General features: G+C 44.8%; 1 protein-coding gene across 3 annotated transcripts in view; it reads left to right on the top strand.

Annotated features, from left to right (window-relative positions):
- cldnd1a (claudin domain containing 1a) overlaps positions 1 to 18,261 on the top strand; it is a 39,884-nt gene that overhangs the window by 18,839 nt on the left and 2,784 nt on the right. The gene's annotated exons all lie outside the window — the stretch shown is intronic.

Genomic DNA, 18,261 nt, shown 5'->3' with positions numbered 1-18,261 from the left:
TTGTACGCACACCCCTGGTTGGGAATCATCACCATATGTCATCGATTTGTGACGTGCCGCCAACGGGAGTTGAACAAACTTTCTAACCAATATGCATTGATTCTTTAGCTGTACTCTCACTACACAACTGTCAGACGAGGCCATACTGCTCATATTACACAACATCGGTCGTCTTTTCGTAGCAGCGCACACACTCCACTCATGGGTGTGGAATACGTGCGGGATGCAGGGGACGTGTCCCCCCTTACAATAAAACCAAAGTCCGTCCGCCACACCTTTCACTGCGCAAATGTGTTCACGTTGTGTATTTCATACAGCAGAAGTGTATATGTGTAAATGTAGACGTTAAAATTCATTGGTCTATCGAGATCAACTGCATAGCTTATGATGTAGTGTCGTTTCCATGGTGACCATGTCACTCACTCCCGAGCTGCATGTCAGTCACTTGAAATCAACGCGGGAATAATACCCCCATTCATGTTTTTACTATGACATCAAGTAATGAAAGTTGTCTTTTTAAGGATATTCTTATATTAAACAATGGTAATATATAACATCATATATATCTTAAAGTAATGAAACAATAAGACATGGTCAGATTTTGACACATATACATATTACACATTACAACATTATAAGGCATCATCAAGAGAGTATTAAGCAATGTTCAAGTGTTCCAGGATATAGAATAGCAGCAATTTTGCGTTATAGTCTATTTCATTGTCATTTGTATGTGTGTGTGTGTAAGTGTGCATATGCATATGTTCCTGAGTAGGGCGTGAGTTCCCAAGCTCAGTCCAACACCAGTGCTAGTTACTTGTCTCAGTTCCAATTGTCATTTTACCTCTGAATGTTGAGGATTCTGATAGCTTGTGGGAAAAAGCTATTGCACAGTCTGGCAGACCTAGCTCGGATACACTATACATTTTTCCAGAGGGAAGGAGATGAAAGAGGCTGTGTGACAAATGGGAACGGTCGTTCACAATCCTGGAGGCCCTCCTTGCACACCGTGCATGGTAGATTTCCAGGATAGATTGAAGAGAGACTCCAATGATCTTTCCAGCTGCATTCACTATCCATTGTAGACTCTTGCGATCCAAGGTACTGCAATTTCCATACCAGCCAGTGATGACGCTGGTTAGAACACACTCGATGGTGCCCCTGTAGAATGTTGTTAAGATGGATGTCGGAAGTCTTGCTTTCTTTAACCATCGCAGGAAGTGAAGACGCTGTTGAGCCATACTGCCAGTTCATCCACATCCTCCCTGCACAGTGCATCACTGTTGTTACCAATGAGTCCTACCACAGTAGTGTCATCTACAAACTTTATAATGTGGTTGGCAGTGGCAGTGCAGTCGTAGGCTAGCAGCGTGAACAAGAGCGGACTGAGCACACAGCCCTGGGGTGCACCAGTGCTCAGCATTGAGATGTTGCTGCCAATTCATACTGACTGAGGTCTCTCAGTGAGAAAATCTAGGACCCAATTTTGAAGAGAGGTGTTGAGGCCCAGCTGTTTCAGTTTACTTATGAATCAGTTTACTTTTCATATGAATCTACTGAGGAGGTCTATAATACCTGGAAAAAGCTATCTGATAATATTTGTGATTTAAATGTTGCTTGCAGTAAAATTCACTGAATGCTCAAGCAACCTAATTTACACGTAGAAAGCTCCAGATGTTGCTATAACAATGCAAAAAGCACTTACCAATTTAATTAAAGTGAAAATCAGCAATCCTTTTCTATTTAATAAGTTAAGCGATCACACGGTCATGCAGAACATGTTGGGTATATAAATCCATAAAGATCTCTTTCTCAATGGCGATAACAGCAGTGATGACAGCCATCTCTGTCTTGATCTCGTGCTCTTTGCTTTTGAATTACGGATATTACTTAATGTGTGATTGTGTCACGCAAGGCCAGCTAGAAGGCTATAGGTGTGTTCAACTTGATCTGCAAATCAAGTTGCAGTTTGGCAAGATTTGCCGGCTGCAGTCGGAGGAGTTGAAAAGAGAGCAGTTAAGCCGGACACTTGCACTTCTCGTCACATCAACCACACCAGTCACGGAAGATCATGCGAGGTTTGCTTTCTTTATTGCAGACGAAATGTGATTCAGATGGACAGATGCTTGAATTTTACACAAAATAATCAGAAACATAATTCACTGAAAAGGTTATATGCAGCTTAATAAAGTTATGTTGGGTGTGCAAGAAGTACAATAAAACCCTGTATTATTTTAATACCAATAAAGGAGTCAGTATTTTTAATATTTTAGAATTTTTTTATGAATAAACTTGATATTACTATGACAAACATAATGTAACATGACATAAAAATTAAGTGAGAGTTTTCGCAGAATTGGAGGTGTCAGAATAAACACATTGGTAATGGCATACTACCATACTGCTCTTATTTCTGCCATAGACAGACATAGCAGAAGTAGTAAGAGTAGTATGTGAAGTATGCAATTGCGAACACAGCCCATGAAACACGTGTATCTGTTGTCACCTTGTGAGTCTGGCCAATTGTGAATAAGCTGTGCCATCATTAGAGCTTATGCAGTTCCTCTGGAGCAACTGCAGCGGCTGCACCAGCCGGCTGATCTCGAATCGCTCTCACGGTACTTTGATGGCATACGTCATGGTGACACGGCGGTGGCGCTGTTTCAAGTCGGACAAAATTTCTAACTGACACGCACTGCTTCAAGTCCAGCGGCGATCGGTCTGCGCATTGCTGCATGAAGTTGAACACACCTCTTGACTAGGACTTATCTAAAAGACCACCCCAACCAAGAACAAATAATTCAGTCTGATTGGCTGATGAATCTGACAATATGACATTACATGCCTATTCATTTGCACTGTTGAGGGATTCAGTGGAAATTCTGAAGGCCTAACGGGGTGGAGCTCAGACTCATGCAAATGAACTCGGCTTTGGGCATGCGATTTGTGAAACAGCCACCACGCTTCACTTGTAAGCATCAAGGAATAAATTCTGATTGGATAAACTTTTCGTTTCTCATTTGTAGATGAATTAGTTGTGGAAAGTGATTAAAAATACATGGGCATAAAGGTGAATGAGAATGATAGGATGAAAAAATATCTCTTTATTAGGTGTGTTACCCCAGCAGATAATATAATATTCTGACTGTTCCCATGAGAACACTTTACTGAGTTTGGACTGTGCTGGTGAAAATTTTTGTTTCCTACTTCATAACAGATGTCATTTTTTTCTTTCATCAGGCTACTAATAATTTAAGTGGAATATCTTAAGGTAAACATGGCCAGTTTATTTCCAAATATCTAACATCATTTGAACAGAACATATATAAGACAGGAGGAAAACTCTGTCCATAATTTGTTGATAAGTTTTGGAGGTCCCAACTTTAAACCGCGCTATGTTCTTGTTCTTATAACCTGAAGGTCTTGTTACACTCCCGGGTTTCGGCACCAGTGTAATAAGACCTTCAGGTTTGGGTATGGAAAATGAGGAGATGGGGAGCAGTGACTCGCTTCAGGTAAGGCTTTTATTCGATAAATAATTACACCCGGATTCGATACACCCAGTTACATATTTGTTTTTTGAGGTAAACATGGTAAAGAAGTAAAAATCCTCAGACTCTGGAGACATTAAAATACACTTACGTGCTCAAGCTTTTCAGCTTGACGGGCCTGCGGACCGGGGACTCGATTTGGATGGCACGGCGGGAGAAGAAATCCAGCGTCAACTGTCCAACATGTTTGTGATGCTGACGAAGGTTGTTGCTGACTTGGAGGATCTCGCTATAATACTGCGATCGATTACGGCGATGGAAACTAAATTCTCGGTTGGTTACAAGAGTGGCAGATGTTGAGTAACGGATTGATTATCTGGAGTCATCGGAAAGGGAATTATCCGCTAATCAGCTCATGACCAAAAAAGACCTGGGAAACATTTTGGAAAAACTGGAAAATCTCGAAAATAGGAGCCGAAGAAATAACGTATGGATTGTTGGAATTCCTGAGCATGAAGAATGCAGAGATATGGTGAAATTCCTAGACGAGCTCTTCCTGAATCTGCTCGACATAACAGGCCATAAGCTGGAAATCGAGTGAGCTCACAGAGTCCCGGCTCAATTCTGGCCAAATTTCTGAGATCATCCGATAATGATCTTGTTTTGCGCGAGGCGAGGAGCAAAGGAAAGCTTTTTTGGAAGAATCGCAATATTTTCTTGTTCCCGGACTTTGCGAATTCGACGAGAGAAGCGCGATCGATTCAAGGAGTGTAAGAAACTCTTGCATCAATGGAAGATCGCTTTTGCACTGATGTTTCCGGCCAAACTGAGAATGGAGATGAAGGATGGCCGCAAAGTATTTACATGTCCCAAACAAGCACTGTCCTTCTTAAATACATTGAAGTGAGTAAGCCATCTGGTGTTTCTTATGTGAGTGGATTGACTTGCTGAGCATACACTAGATTGTCTATGGATGCTGGGCACCATTTTTGTTTCTGTTTGTGTTGGTTCCGCCTAGCGGCTGGAGTTTGTTTTGTGGAATATGACTTCTCCTTCAAGAAACTTTTGCATTGACAGAGGATCGCTTTTACACTGGGGTTCCCGGCCAGATTGAGAGTGGATGCTGGGGATGGCCACAAAATATCTAGATGCCCACACAAAGGATGTCTTTTATGAAGTTTTTGGACTGAGTAAGTCATGGTGTATTTTTATTTTTTTATGTGGCCTCCGAGTGAATTTGACTCTTGACCATCCAAGGAACCGGGACGCCTGTTTTGTTTCTTTTTGTGCTGGTTCTGCCTGGCAGCTGGAGTTTGATTTGTGGAATAACACTGCTTTGGGACAGTTCTGGATGAATCTGTTCATTCCTTGTGCTTATGCCTCCTGTTGGCTGGAGTTTGTTTTGTGGAGTATTTTTGCAGGACATTGGAATGATTATGTCATCTTCTGCACTCATAAACAGCCGGCTCACTGAACACTTGTTTGTCTGTCCGAGGAAACTGAACGGCTTTATATCAGTTGAAATTTGTTTTGTGGAGGATCACACCTTCGAGGCAGTTCTGTGAATGAATCTACATGTTCTTTGTGTTTATTCTGCCTATTGGCTGGGGTTTGTTTTACAAAGTATTTTCTGTTATGTAATTTTGCCTCACAAAATTTGTGCAGAAGCACCGGACTTGAGCAATCCAATGGCAAAGTTGTCGCAGGGGCTCTCGTAGGCGTACATGGACCTTTTGAGTTTAGAAGGATTGACGCCGGTTGGCACTGTCATGCACGGGGTTAATGCGCATGTTTTTCTTTTTTCTGTTTGTTTGGTTCTGGGGGATGTTGGGGTTTTGATTGTCGTACTAATGTGGGAATGTGGTCTTTATAATCTTGTTTTTGACACACAATTTATTTTTTCTATTATATCAAAATGTCAAATGTTAATGTGAGTGGGTTATCTTTCTCCACATGGAATGTGAATGGGTTGGGGCACCCCATAAAAAGAAGGAAGGTTATTTCTTAAGTGTAACAAATATTACATAGTGTTTCTTCAAGAAACATATCTTTCCTCGCAGGAAGCTGAAAGATTTGGGAAGATATGGGGTGGGCATGTTTTCTTTAGTGCTGGCTCAAGTAAGAGCAGAGTCATTATATTGATAAATAAACATCTACAATTCAAATCTCAAACAGATTAATGATAAATTGGGGAGAATCATTATTGTTTTAGCAGAAATTCAGGGGTAAAGGTTGGTTTTGGCTAATATTTACGCACCTAACATTGACGATCAGGGCTTTTTTATTGATCTTGAAGGGATGTTGCAAACCGCTGGCACCCCTCATGATATAATATTGGGAGGAGACTTTAATCTTTCGATGGACTCAGTCCTTGATCATAGTGAAGCAAAAGTGTGTAAGCTCCCTTGAGCAACATTGACGCTTCACAGGATGTATAAAAATCTTGGTCTTGCAGATATTTGGTGACTTTTGATCCCATCTGGTAGGGGCTATAAATTTTTTTCATCAGTCTATAAGATTTATTCTAGAATAGATTTTTTTTATATATATCTAAATCCCTCATTTCATATGTTGTGGATAACTCAATTGGAAACATTTTAGTCTCAGATCACACCCTGGTGAGTTTAGAGATGTAGAAATAGAAATCATATAGTTGGCGCTTTAATGTATCCCTTTTGCAAAATCCTGATTTCCAACAGATGTTAAAGACTGAAATCAATGTTTATATGCAGACCAACTGTTCCTCAGTATCCTCTGTGGGCGTGGCTTGGGAGGCTCTTAAGGCGGTTCTTAGGGGTCGGATCATACAGTATGCCTCATTTACCAAAAAATCCAAAGCACGAGAACTCGTGGAGTTGGAAGGGAATATTAAAAGTGTAGAGGCAGCGCTGAAGTGCCGAATCGTCTGACCCGATTGAAATACAGATATAATACTATTTTGTCACAGAAAGTGGAGTTTTGGTTATTCAGGGCAAGACAGTCATACTTTGAGTTGGGGGAAAAGGCAGGGAAGCTTTTGGCTAGGTATATAAAGCAGAGTGCGTCTTTTTCAACCATTCCCTCAGTGAAATCTGCTGGTGGTGAAATATTTACCTTGGCCATTGATATTAATAATGCTTTTAAAGAGTTCTATCTTGATCTTTATAGTTCCACGTCTTCATCTACTGATGAAGATATTAGAAAATTTGTGGAACCATTAGAACTCCCTAAACTGATGATTGAGCAAAAAAATACTCTTGATTCTGAGATAACCTTGGAGGAGCTTGACAAGTAATTAAGGCCTTACTACAGGCAAAACTCCGGGGCCAGATGGTTTTGCCTCTGAATTTTTTTAGATCTTATGCTACAGAATTGGCTCCACTTTTGTTAGAAATTTATCTGGACTCATTAAAGAATGGAAAGCTTCCCCCAACCATGACACAAGCCCGGATCAGTCTGATTCTTAAAAAGGACAAAGATCCAAGCGAGTGTAAAAGTTACTATTCAAATTCCCTGATCCAGCTAGATGTAACAATATTGTCAAAAATTTTGGCTAACCGACTGTAGCACTTCTCAGTGGAAGGAGGAGGCGAGAAGCAGATTTCCTGGTTCAGGTAGGCATTTTTATTTTCCTCACTGCTGCACATACACACTCTCAAGGCTTTACGTTGTTCGATAACACAGTCTAAAAAACATCCACAAACTAGCTCACAAAATAAACTCTCAACTTTGTAATAATAATAACTTTTGGCTTCACAGTCCGTGCCCAGGTTCTCTCTCTCGTCTAACTGCTGTGTGGCTCTATTTATGCCGCTCTCCCCGTGCTCACTGAAATTAGAGACAGGCGTTAGACATAATTTAACTCAGGTGTAAGCGCCCTTACCGCTTTCTCTCTCTCCGGAGAGATGCTTGACCACGCCCCCGCTGCCACATATCCCCACCGCCCGACTCAGGCTGGGGCGGCATCCGGCCTGCCTACCACTCCCCCCCATTCCTGGAAAGGAAATTGGCGACAGCCATCTGCGCCCCCGGTCTGTGGACCACCTTGAACTTAAACGGCTGAAGAGCCAGATACCAACGGGTGATCCGGGCATTGGTATCTTTCATGCAGTGGAGCCACTGGAGTGGGGCGTGATTGGAACAGAGGGTGAAGGCCTGTGCCGCTGCCAATCAATGCTGTAAATGATGATGTCATCTAAATAGGCAGCGGCGTAAGCTGAATGCGGTCTGAGGATTCGGTCCATGAGATGCTGAAATGTAGCCGGGGCCCCAAACAAACCGAATGGAAGTGTCACAAATTGGTGTAATCCAAACGGTGTGGAGAAGGCGGTTTTCTCACGGGAAATTGGTGTCAAGGGGATCTGCCAATAACCCTTCGTCAAATCCAATGTCGAATAAAAACGAGCAGTGCCCAACCGATCGAGCAACTCATCAACGCGAGGCATTGGATACGCATCAAATTTAGACACCGCGTTGACTTTCCTATAATCCACACAGAATCGCACAGACCCGTCGCTCTTAGGCACTAGAACAACTGGGCTGGACAATCGCTGTGGGATTCTTCTATTACTCCCATATCAAGCATCGCATCCAATTCTTCCCGAACGATTTTCTTCTTGTGTTCGGGTAATCGATAGGGGCGGCTACGTACCACGACCCCCGGCTCGGTCTCGATGTGTTGATGGATGAGGTTTGTACGTCCCGGTAGAGGGGAGAACACATCCGCAAACTCCTGTTGCAACCTAGCAACCTCCGCGAGTTGACTCGGTGAGAGGTGGTCTCCGCAAATGACCGGGGTGAACTGTTTATGTTTTGAACTCACCTCCGGTCCGAGCTCCGCCTTCTAGGGAACTACTGTAGCCAATGTCACGGGAACCGCCTCTCTCCACAATTTCAGGAGATTGAGGTGGTATATTTGACGTGCACTCTATCGGTTCGTTTTAACCTCATAATCGAGATTTCCCACTCGTCGTGTGACCTCAAAGGGTCCTTGGCACTTGGCGAGTAATTTAGAGCTCGATGTGGGAAGCAATACAAGCACTTTATCTCCCGGTACAAATTCCCTTAGCTGAGTTCCCCTGTCATACAGTCGGCGCTGTCGTTCTTGGGCTTGGAGCAAATTCTCCTGTGTTAGCTGTCCCATAGTGTGGAGTTTTGCTCTAAGATCAAGAACGTATTGAATTTCATTTTTGCTGTTTGAAGGTCCCTCCTCCCAGGCTCTCGCAATACATCAAGCACACCGCGTGGGCGTCGCCCATACAGCAGCTCAAATGGGGAGAAGCCAGTGGAGGCTTGTGGGACCTCTCGTACTGCAAATAACAGGGGGTCGAGGCATTTATCCCAATTTCTAGCATCGTCGTGCACGAACTTACGAATCATGTTTTTGAGGGTTTTATTAAATCGTTCTACCAGGCCATCCATTTGAGGATGGTATACGCTGGTGCGAATTGATTTAATATTTAACAACTCGTACAGTTCGCGTAGTGTCCGTGACATAAACATTGTGCCCTGATCGGTGAGGATTTCTTTCGGAATCCCCACCCGGGAGATTATTTTGAAGAGTGCCTCCACAACACTGCATGCTGAGATGTTGCGAAGAGGCACTGCTTCCGGATATCGCGTTGCATAGTAAACTAGGACCAATACAAAGCGATGTCCGCGTGCTGACCGTTCTAATGGCCCGACAAGGTCCATTCCAATTCTCTCAAAGGGGACCTCGATCAAAGGGAGAGGGCGCAATGGCGCTTTTGGGGTGGCTGGTGGGTTAACCAGTTGGCATTCGCGGCATGCTGCACACCACCTGCGGACATCGCAGCCAATGCCCGGCCAATAGAAACGGGCTATTAGGCGGTTCAGTGTCTTCCTTTCTCCTAAGTGACGTGCCATGGGATTATAATGAGCCGCCTGGAATACCATTTCCCTACGGCTCCTTGGAATCAAAAGTTGGGTTGAATCCTCTTTGGTCCGAGTGTCCTTTGTCACTCTATACAACCGCTCATTTATAATTGCAAAATAGGGGTATGAAAGGGCGATGTCAGGCTGGAGTCATTGAACATCGATGACTCTCACTTGGTCAAAGGCGTGTTTGAGGGTTTCGTCTTGCGACTGCTCCAAAGGGAAATCCCCCTCAGGGAATTCCCTGAGAAGGGGAGGGGCTGCAGCCTCTCCCCCTCTCTCGTCATTATGACGTGGTGCTGTCGAGGACGGCCCCGGCTCCGCCTCCCCTGCCAGAGTATCGCACATTGCACATCTCCCTAACTTCATACAGGACCCATCCGCGCAAATTCCCTTTAATAATGCTCTAAAGTCAGGCCAATCAGTCCCCAAAATCAGCGGATGGTTGAGGCGGGAACTAACTGCGGCCTCCACTCTATGCTTTTCCCCCGGAATTTAATCGTCAGGGTCACCACCAGATACTTGTAAATATCCCCGTGTACACATTTCACCTTCACTGTTTTAGTTGTGACCAATGCCTCGGGTTGAACCAAGCGTTGGTGGATAGTGGTTTGATTACACCCGGTGAGTAGCCCCCTTGACACTTACCGGTATCCGGTACGCTCCGGCCCGTTCGTGGGCAGCCTGTGGGAGGTCAGAGACCCGCACCACCATCCCCAGCTCCATCAGAGGGCACTGGTCTCGGAAGTGGCCTGGGTCTCCGCACCTCCAGCAGGCCGGCCCAGGTGCTACACCCGCACTTGCGTCCCGAGGGGGAGAGCGGCGGGGCATTGGAATAGGGGAAGGTATCGCCTCCCACACCCGGGGAACTGGTCTCAGTGGCTGAAGTCCTCCTTGTCTGCGTGGGGCAGGAACGGGACCTGGAGAGAGAGCAGAATGAGAGGAGATAGGGGAGGGGAATGAGACAGGGGGAAGAGAGAGAGAGAGAGAGGGAGGGCTCTTCCACCCTCGGGATCGCTGCCATGTGGTCCTCCACAAGCCGGATAGCTTCCTCAAGTGACGCCAGGCGGTGGCACTGGACCCACTCCGCCGTCCCTTTTGGCAGTTGATGTACTAATTGCTCCAGTACCACCTGGTCGATGATCGCGTCGATGCCGCGGTCCCCCGCTAGCAACCATCTTCGGCAGGCGTCGCGGAGCGGTTGGGTGAAGGCAAATGGGCGGTCGGAGTTCTCCAGCTTCAGGCTCCGGAAGAGCTGACGATTTTCTTCTGGACTCCGGCCAACCCGTTGCAGGATGGCTTTCTTTAAGTCTCCGTAGGCCAGGAGGCTCATCGCTGGTAGTTGTTGAGCCACGAGTTGGGCTTCCCCGGACAGTAGCGGTATGAGTCAGGCCACCCACTGGTCGAGTGGCCAGCCCCAGATCTCGGCGGTGCGCTCAAAGAGATCCAGGAACGCCTCTAGGTCGTCCGCCGCCCCCATCTTTTGTAACGCAGGTGGGGTTAACGGCGTGTCGGTGTCCGGGGTCGCGGCTGGGGATGCCTCCTGAGAAGGCTCCAGATCGCCTGTCAGTCCTCTGCTTGAGCGCGCATGAGCTCCACAAACTGGCGGTCTTGATCTTGCTGGAGCTCAAGCAGGGATTGCTGGTGGCTCCGATGTAGGCCAGCGAGGGCTTGGAGGATCTCCGCCAACTGGGAGGACTCTACAGGGCGACTTCCATCCATCTTCAACCAAACATCAATTCCCGGGTTTCGGCACCAGTGTAGCACTTCTCAGTGGAAGGAGGAGGCAGATTTCCTGGTTCAGGTAGGCGTTTTTATTTTCCTCACTGCAGCACATACACACTCTCAAGGCTTTACGTTGTTCGATAACACAGTCTAAAAAACATCCACAAACTAGCTCACAAAATAAACTCTCAACTTTGTAATAATAATAACTTTTGGCTTCACAGTCCGTGCCCAGGCTCTCTCTCTCGTCTAACTGCTGTGTGGCTCTATTTATGCCGCTTTCCCCGTGCTCACTGAAATTAGAGACAGGTGTTAGACATAATTTAACTCAGGTGTAAGCACCCTTACCGCTTTCTCTCTCTCCGGAGAGATGCTTGACCATGCCCCCGCTGCCACACCGATCAAGTAAAGTTATGACATCTCTTATACATATAGATCAGGTGGGGTTTATTCGGGGCCGTAACTCTTCTGATAACATTAGGCGTTTCATCAATATCATGTGGTCAGTAGCGAATGATCAGTCTCTGGTCACTGCCATCTCACTTGACGCCGAAAAGGCGTTTGATATGGTAGAATGGGATTATCTTTTTAAGATTTTGGAAATGTATTTGTTTGGGAGTACATTTATTTGTTGGATTAAGTTACTTTATAGACACCCTGTAGCAGCGGTACAAACAAGTGGATTAATTTCAGATTATTTTACTCTGAATAGGGGTACTCGGCAGGGTTACCCTCTTTCCCCATTATTGTTCTTTTTTGCCCTGGAACCATTAGCAGCCGCGATAAGAAAGGAGGATGATTTTCCAGGGGTGATGGCGGGAGGTGTGGCGCATAAGCTTCTGCTTTAAGCAGATGACATTTTATTATTTGTCTCTGACCCTACTAGACTTATGCCTTGTCTCCACAGAATTATTAATTCCTTTTCCAAGTTCTCAGGATACAAAGTCAATTGGTCTAAATCCGAAGCTTTGGATTTGACAGCGTATTGCCCAGTAATGGCTTTTCGCCAGGCCAAACAAGGCATTAAGTATTTGGGTATTTTATTCCCAACAAATTTGTCTGATTTAGTTAGTTCATTTTGACCCTTTAATAGAAAGGTTTTCGAGTGATGTGGACAGGTGGGCTTCATTACATTTATCGATGATTGGGAAGGTTAATGTTATTAAAATAAACTGTATTCCAAAATTCAACTACCTGCTACAGTCACTCCCTATAGATGTCCCCCTCTCTTATTTCAAGCAATTTGATAGCAGAGCAAAGTCCTTCATTTGGAATGGTAATGTCCCAGACTACATTTCAACAAATTACATAGGCCGATTGACAAAGGGGTGCTAGGCCTACCCAAGATTTTGTTTTTATTATTATGCATTCGGTCTCAGGCATTTGGCTCATTGGTCGCTTCCACCTGAAAGAGCCCCTCCCTGGTTTTCTATGGAAGAGGAAGTCCTTGCCCCTATTTCGCCATTGCAAAGCCTTTCTATCAAACTAACCGGAGAAGTTAAGTCACACCCTGTTATTTCACATTGCACGTGGTTTGGACAAGAGTGGCCAGAGTATTTAATTCGGACATTTATTTAAATGTTGCCTCAAGTGTATGGCTGAACCCCAAATGATGTATCAACAAGTCCTCTTTCTGTTGGTCAGAGTGGATTGTGGGGGGGGCGGTACTACACTCGGCAACCTGTATGAGAGTGAAGTGTTGAGATCTTTTGAGAATTTGGGTCATCATTTTGGGATTCCCAGATCTCAGTTTTATAGGTATTTACAGCTGCACCACATGATCTGTACTGTTTTTGGGAGTAGCACACACCCCCCTAAGGCGGCAGGTGCTTTGGGAGAGGTGATTGCTGCTTTTGGATAAGGTCATGAGGCATCAGTGTATTACTTCCTGCTAACTCAGAGTCTGGGGGATGGAGCTTTAACTTCTATCAAGGGATTATGGGAGAAAGATTTGATGTATTCTCTCATAGATGTATTCTCATTTCTGTGGTCAGGTCAATGTAGCGATTTTTTTTTTTCTTTTTTTTTTTTTTTTAAAAGGTGTTATTAAATTAAGTTTTGTTTGATTTCACACAGCACCTTAAAGTACAACATTCTGCATTGAATTCAAAAGGTTTCATATTAGATGGTGAAAAAAAAAAAAACTAATATTCAATGTAAACATGACATGCAATTTAAGTAATTGTTATATATTAATTAAATGCAATTATGTAATAAACTAACTTCGAGCATGTGGATGACTGTATACGTCAGTCACCACCAAAGTCCCATTTGTTTACTCAGGAAAACCCCTGAACAATGATTGGGAAGATGCAGGCAGGCAGTCTGTGTCTGTTCTGGAAAAAGAGTTAGTGGTAAATAAAACAGCACAATGTCAAGAATAAACCTTTTTCACACTCAGCGTTTTGGAACACCGAAGTAAACGATTGCAAGGTAAACTTCAACAGTGGTGAATGGGAGACCACAGCAAATATAATTTTCACTGACGCATTTGCTCCAAGATGAAAAGAAGAAATCCACTATTACATTTAGAGAGCGGTGGATTAAGACAGTCAGATGGGAGAAGATGCCAAAGTTACTGTCACTCTCTCTGCATCTGTAATTGAAACCCCCTCGCAGCTGTGGCAATTAATTTTTTTAAACTAAAACCATAATAATGTAACATAAGCATAATGTTATAAACTTGCACTGAATATTTAAAAAAATTATAATATAAAAAAGTTTGCTAGATTTACGCTCACAGTCTGTGAAAAGGGTCTATAGTGCGTTAGTTTCACAACTCCATCGGTCTCCCTTTCATCTGCCTTCTCCTGCTCCTACTCACAAACCTTCTAATATTCTAATCAGCACCACCTGTCACCAATCACCTCTCATCAAGGACTCTATTTATTCTCTCCATTTCCCTTTAGTCTTTGTCTAGTCTCGTCGTTATACAAAGCCCAGACCACACTTAGCTCTCACCTGTTATAGTTAAGTGTTATCTTTATCCTTGTTATTGTTCCCTGTCTTTATCATTGTTGGATTTATCCTGTTGTTTACCTACTGTATATTCTCCGGCATCATCATTAAAGATCCTGTACTTGGGTTCACCCTCATCCGCTGTGCTTTGTCTTCCCTAAGCTCATGACAGAAGACTAGACCTGCAAAAATGAACCCAGCAGGATACAATTACTTGCAAGAACCCCACGATGCTCTTAAACAATTTATGTAGCCTTTTGGGATTGTCGTTCATCAGATTCGACACGCACTGGATCCCATCGTGAGTTCCTGTTACCACCCATAATTGGTCAGTTCTACCAGAACTACAGCGGCTTACCCTGTTAGCTCCTCTCCTGACCCTCTGGTTCAACCTCTTCACAATCCAGTGCCACTCAGACTTACATTTCCTGTTCTGCCGAAGAGTGCCATGGATTCCTCCAATGTTTTCTCCTGTTCCAGAGTTCTCCACACAGTTTTCCCACCGAACGAGCAAAGATCACTTATATCATATCCTGTTTGACTGGGGAAGCCTTAAAGTGGGGGTCCGTGATCTGGTGGTGAGGAGGTAAAGTAACTCAATCCTTTGATGTCTTCATCACCCACTTTCGGGAGGTCTTTAAGCTACCAATGTGGTCCTACAATGCTGCAGTTCCCTTGAAGGGGATCTACGAGGCTGCAGCTCACATGGAGGGGTCCCACACTGCTGTAGCTCCCTTGGTTGAGTCCCCAGCCACCTTGACCTCCGAGCCCTCTGAGTCCCACGGAGGCCGTTCCCCTGCCGCTGCCAGCTCTCCCAGCCACGGAGGCCGTTCCCCTGCCACTGCCAGCTCTCCCAGCCACGGAGACCGTTCCCCTGCCACTGCCAGCTCTCCCGGCCATGGAGGCCGTTCCTCTGCCGCTGCCAATGCTACTGGCCACGGAGGTTGTTTCTCTGCCTGGCCCTTTGCCTGCGCCCATTGCCCAGCCTGTGACCGCCACCCAGCCTAACCCAGTCATATCCCCTGCGGCCGCCAACGAGTCTGTCAAGCCCTCTGGAGCGGCTGACCAGTCTGTCCAGTCCGCAAAAGCCGCTGCCCATTCTGTCCAGTACCCGGAAACTGCCTTTGACCTCACCCTCTGTCCAGCTACCACCACTGACCTTACCTTCTGCCCAGTGGCATCCACTTACCTCACCCTCTGCCCAACGGCCACCACTCAGCCTGTCCAATACCCAGTGGCCGCTGCCCTTCCTGACCCCTTCCCAGCAGCCACCACCCTGCCTGACCCCTGCCCAGCGACCACCGACCTACCTGACCCATGTCCTGCAGCTCCGCCCCCTGAGCCTTCTGGAGCACCGCCCCCTCAGCCTCCAGCGGCTCCGCCCTCTGAGCCTATGAATTCTGCATCTCTCTCCACTTCTCCTCCTGGGGCTCCACCCGCTCCACCTCCTGACTTTCCTGTGGTTCGGTCCACTCTGCCTCCAATGGTTTTGCCTCCTGTGGCTCCATCCGCTTCATCTGCGGCTCCACCCGCTCCACCTCCTGAGCCTCATACTATTCTGCTTCCAGCAGCTCTGTCTCCTGTGGCTCTGCCACCAGCAGCTCTGCTTTGAGTTGCATACTGCTCTGCCCCCTGACTCTACAGTGGCTCTGCCCCCTGAGATTCCAGTATGCCACTCTGCCTCATTGGGCCCTGCTCCATAGCCCCCATCTGCCTCATTGGGCCCTGCTTCACAGCCCACTAATGCCCCGTCAGGCCCTGCTCCACAGCCCAAGCCTCCTCCCTGGCTGCCGGACCCCGCTCCCTTTCTGGAGCAGCCTCCATGGCCGCCAGACCCCGCTCCTTTCCTGGAGTCGCCTCCCTGGCCGCTGGACGTTGCCCCCTTCCTCAAACCTCTATCACGACCATCCAGACAAGGAATACCCTATCATCGGGTATCTCGTGCCTCTGGAGCAGCCCGTGGAGAGGGAGGGTACTGTCACACCTCCATCGGTTTCCCCTTCATCAGCCCTCACCCGCTCCTACTCACAGACATTCTAATAACCTAATCAGCACCATCTGTCACCAGTCACCCCTCATCAAGGACTCTGTTTATTCTCTCCCTTTCCCTTTAGTCTTTGTCTAGTCTCGTCGTTGTACAAAGCCCAGACCACACTTAGCTCTCACCTGTTACAGTTAAGTGTTATCTTTATCCTTGTTATTGTTCCCTGTCTACCTCCTGTATATTCTCCAGCATCATCATTAAAGATCCTGCACTTGGGTTCACCCTCATCCGCTGTGTTTTGTCTTTCCCAAGCACATGAAAGTTAGTGTATTATAATAAAATACAATTATGGTCAAATTGTGGCTTTCCATTCCTGTACAAAGATGCATGATGTGATTAGAAAAGTCCTGCCCCATAAACATAATGTTTGTTTTGTTTTTATTTTATTATTATTTTGTTATGTATTTTCATGATGAGGTACCAGCCAGGACCGGTTCCAGATCAAAATCACAGAGGGTGCTTCTGAAAATAGTGTCTGTGATCTGTATAAAGTGATGTAATTTAAACTACACTGTAACTTTTTTTTTGGTTAAAAATAACAATGATATTAATGAGAGAGTGCAACAAAAATCCATCTTCCAAACCATGTCTTTACCCAAATACACTGTGATAAACCTATAATAATCATTTATATTTTAGAGCTGTCGGGATGGATTTCGCAGGAATTTGCATACATACGTCATTCGCCTGTGCGTGTTGACGTCATATCCGTACACATGGAAAATAAGCTTGAACCACATTCATCCACGCAGAGGAGCAGAGCTGAAGCACAACCAAAACAGTGTTCTTCCACAGACGCATGCAGTTTTATTTTTTAACCGCTAGAGGGCCAAAAGTTACATAGTGTAGGTTTAAATAAAACAATTGATGAAATTGTGTTTTATGCTTCCAAAACAATTAAATATTTAATCCACAAATTATGCTGCCCTCGTTTAAGAAAACAGTTTTAAAAATGTTCAATCATTTATAGCGACGTTTGTGCATGAATGCAGCAAGTGATTTTCTGCAACCGCTGATCTAGAGTCAGTTTTCAATTTTCACTTAGAATTAAGGTTTGGATTTGTCCTTGAGAAACTGATCCTAGACCAGCAGTTACAGGCTGCTTTATCCCGGAGCAGAAATCAGAAGTGGATTGAGTGCGATAATCACCATGGATTTATAAGTGTGTGCGGAGGCCTCTTAACCAATCTAATGCTCATGTGTACTGTAGATTATGACACATTGATTTACACGATCATACATTTTTATTAGTTTTGATGCAGGGATTTTGTGTGTTTGTGTGTGTGTGTTCAACAGGATTCAAGGAAATCTGATTTGTCAATATCCAGTATTATTGGTGTGTGAGTGTGTGTGAATGGGAAAATGAGACACAGTGTAAAGTGCTTTGTAAGAACCGCTAAGGTTAAAAAAGGCGCTGTATAAGTGCAGACCATTTACCATTTACCATTCATATTCAATTAAGGGTTCATCTGAACCAGGCCTGGATGAAACCTTGTGAATAATGTGTTAAAAATGTGTATGAAATTTCAAACAGTGACAACATCTTTATCATTATTATATATGCAGTTTCATGACATCATGTAAATTGATAGAATGTGAAATTTGTATATTTTTAAAAAGCTAATATGAGATGAAAATTATGAAAAGTGAAACATACAGTACTATAGCAGGTAAAGTCATATATATGAATATATATATGTGAAGATATTCTCTTACAGGTTTGCACAAATGTATGTGCAGATGGTGATTCTTTCTGTAGAGGGTTAATAACTATGTGAATTTCTCTGTAGTAAAACTCATGCTTGCATAATACATTCTTTCAGTTTTTAATTTAGAAATACATTTTGTGGTTTTTGTTGAGGAATAAATGTACAATTTTATGAACATGGACATGATAGTATTTGTAAGGAAGGACTGTGAGAAAGACATTGTAAACAGCCTTTTATTCCTGGAGGAGAGTCTAGAGTTAGAGCTAGAGTTGCTGCATGCACAACACATGATGGTACACATGACCAGGGGCGTAGATTCCGGGGGGGATGGGGGAAGGTAACACCTCAATAAACAAAACAAGCAAGTACAACCCCCCCCCCCCCCCATTATTTATACCATAATCAATGGAAACATGTAAATGCTTATTGCTGCTACCCCCCCCCCCCCCCCCAATGTTCA

Source organism: Myxocyprinus asiaticus, chromosome 26 (assembly GCF_019703515.2).
Source record: "Myxocyprinus asiaticus isolate MX2 ecotype Aquarium Trade chromosome 26, UBuf_Myxa_2, whole genome shotgun sequence".
NCBI classification, from domain to species: Eukaryota; Metazoa; Chordata; class Actinopteri; order Cypriniformes; family Catostomidae; genus Myxocyprinus; species Myxocyprinus asiaticus.
The sequence above is the reverse complement of the archived record's forward strand: the minus strand, read 5'-3'. Positions and strand labels throughout refer to the sequence as shown.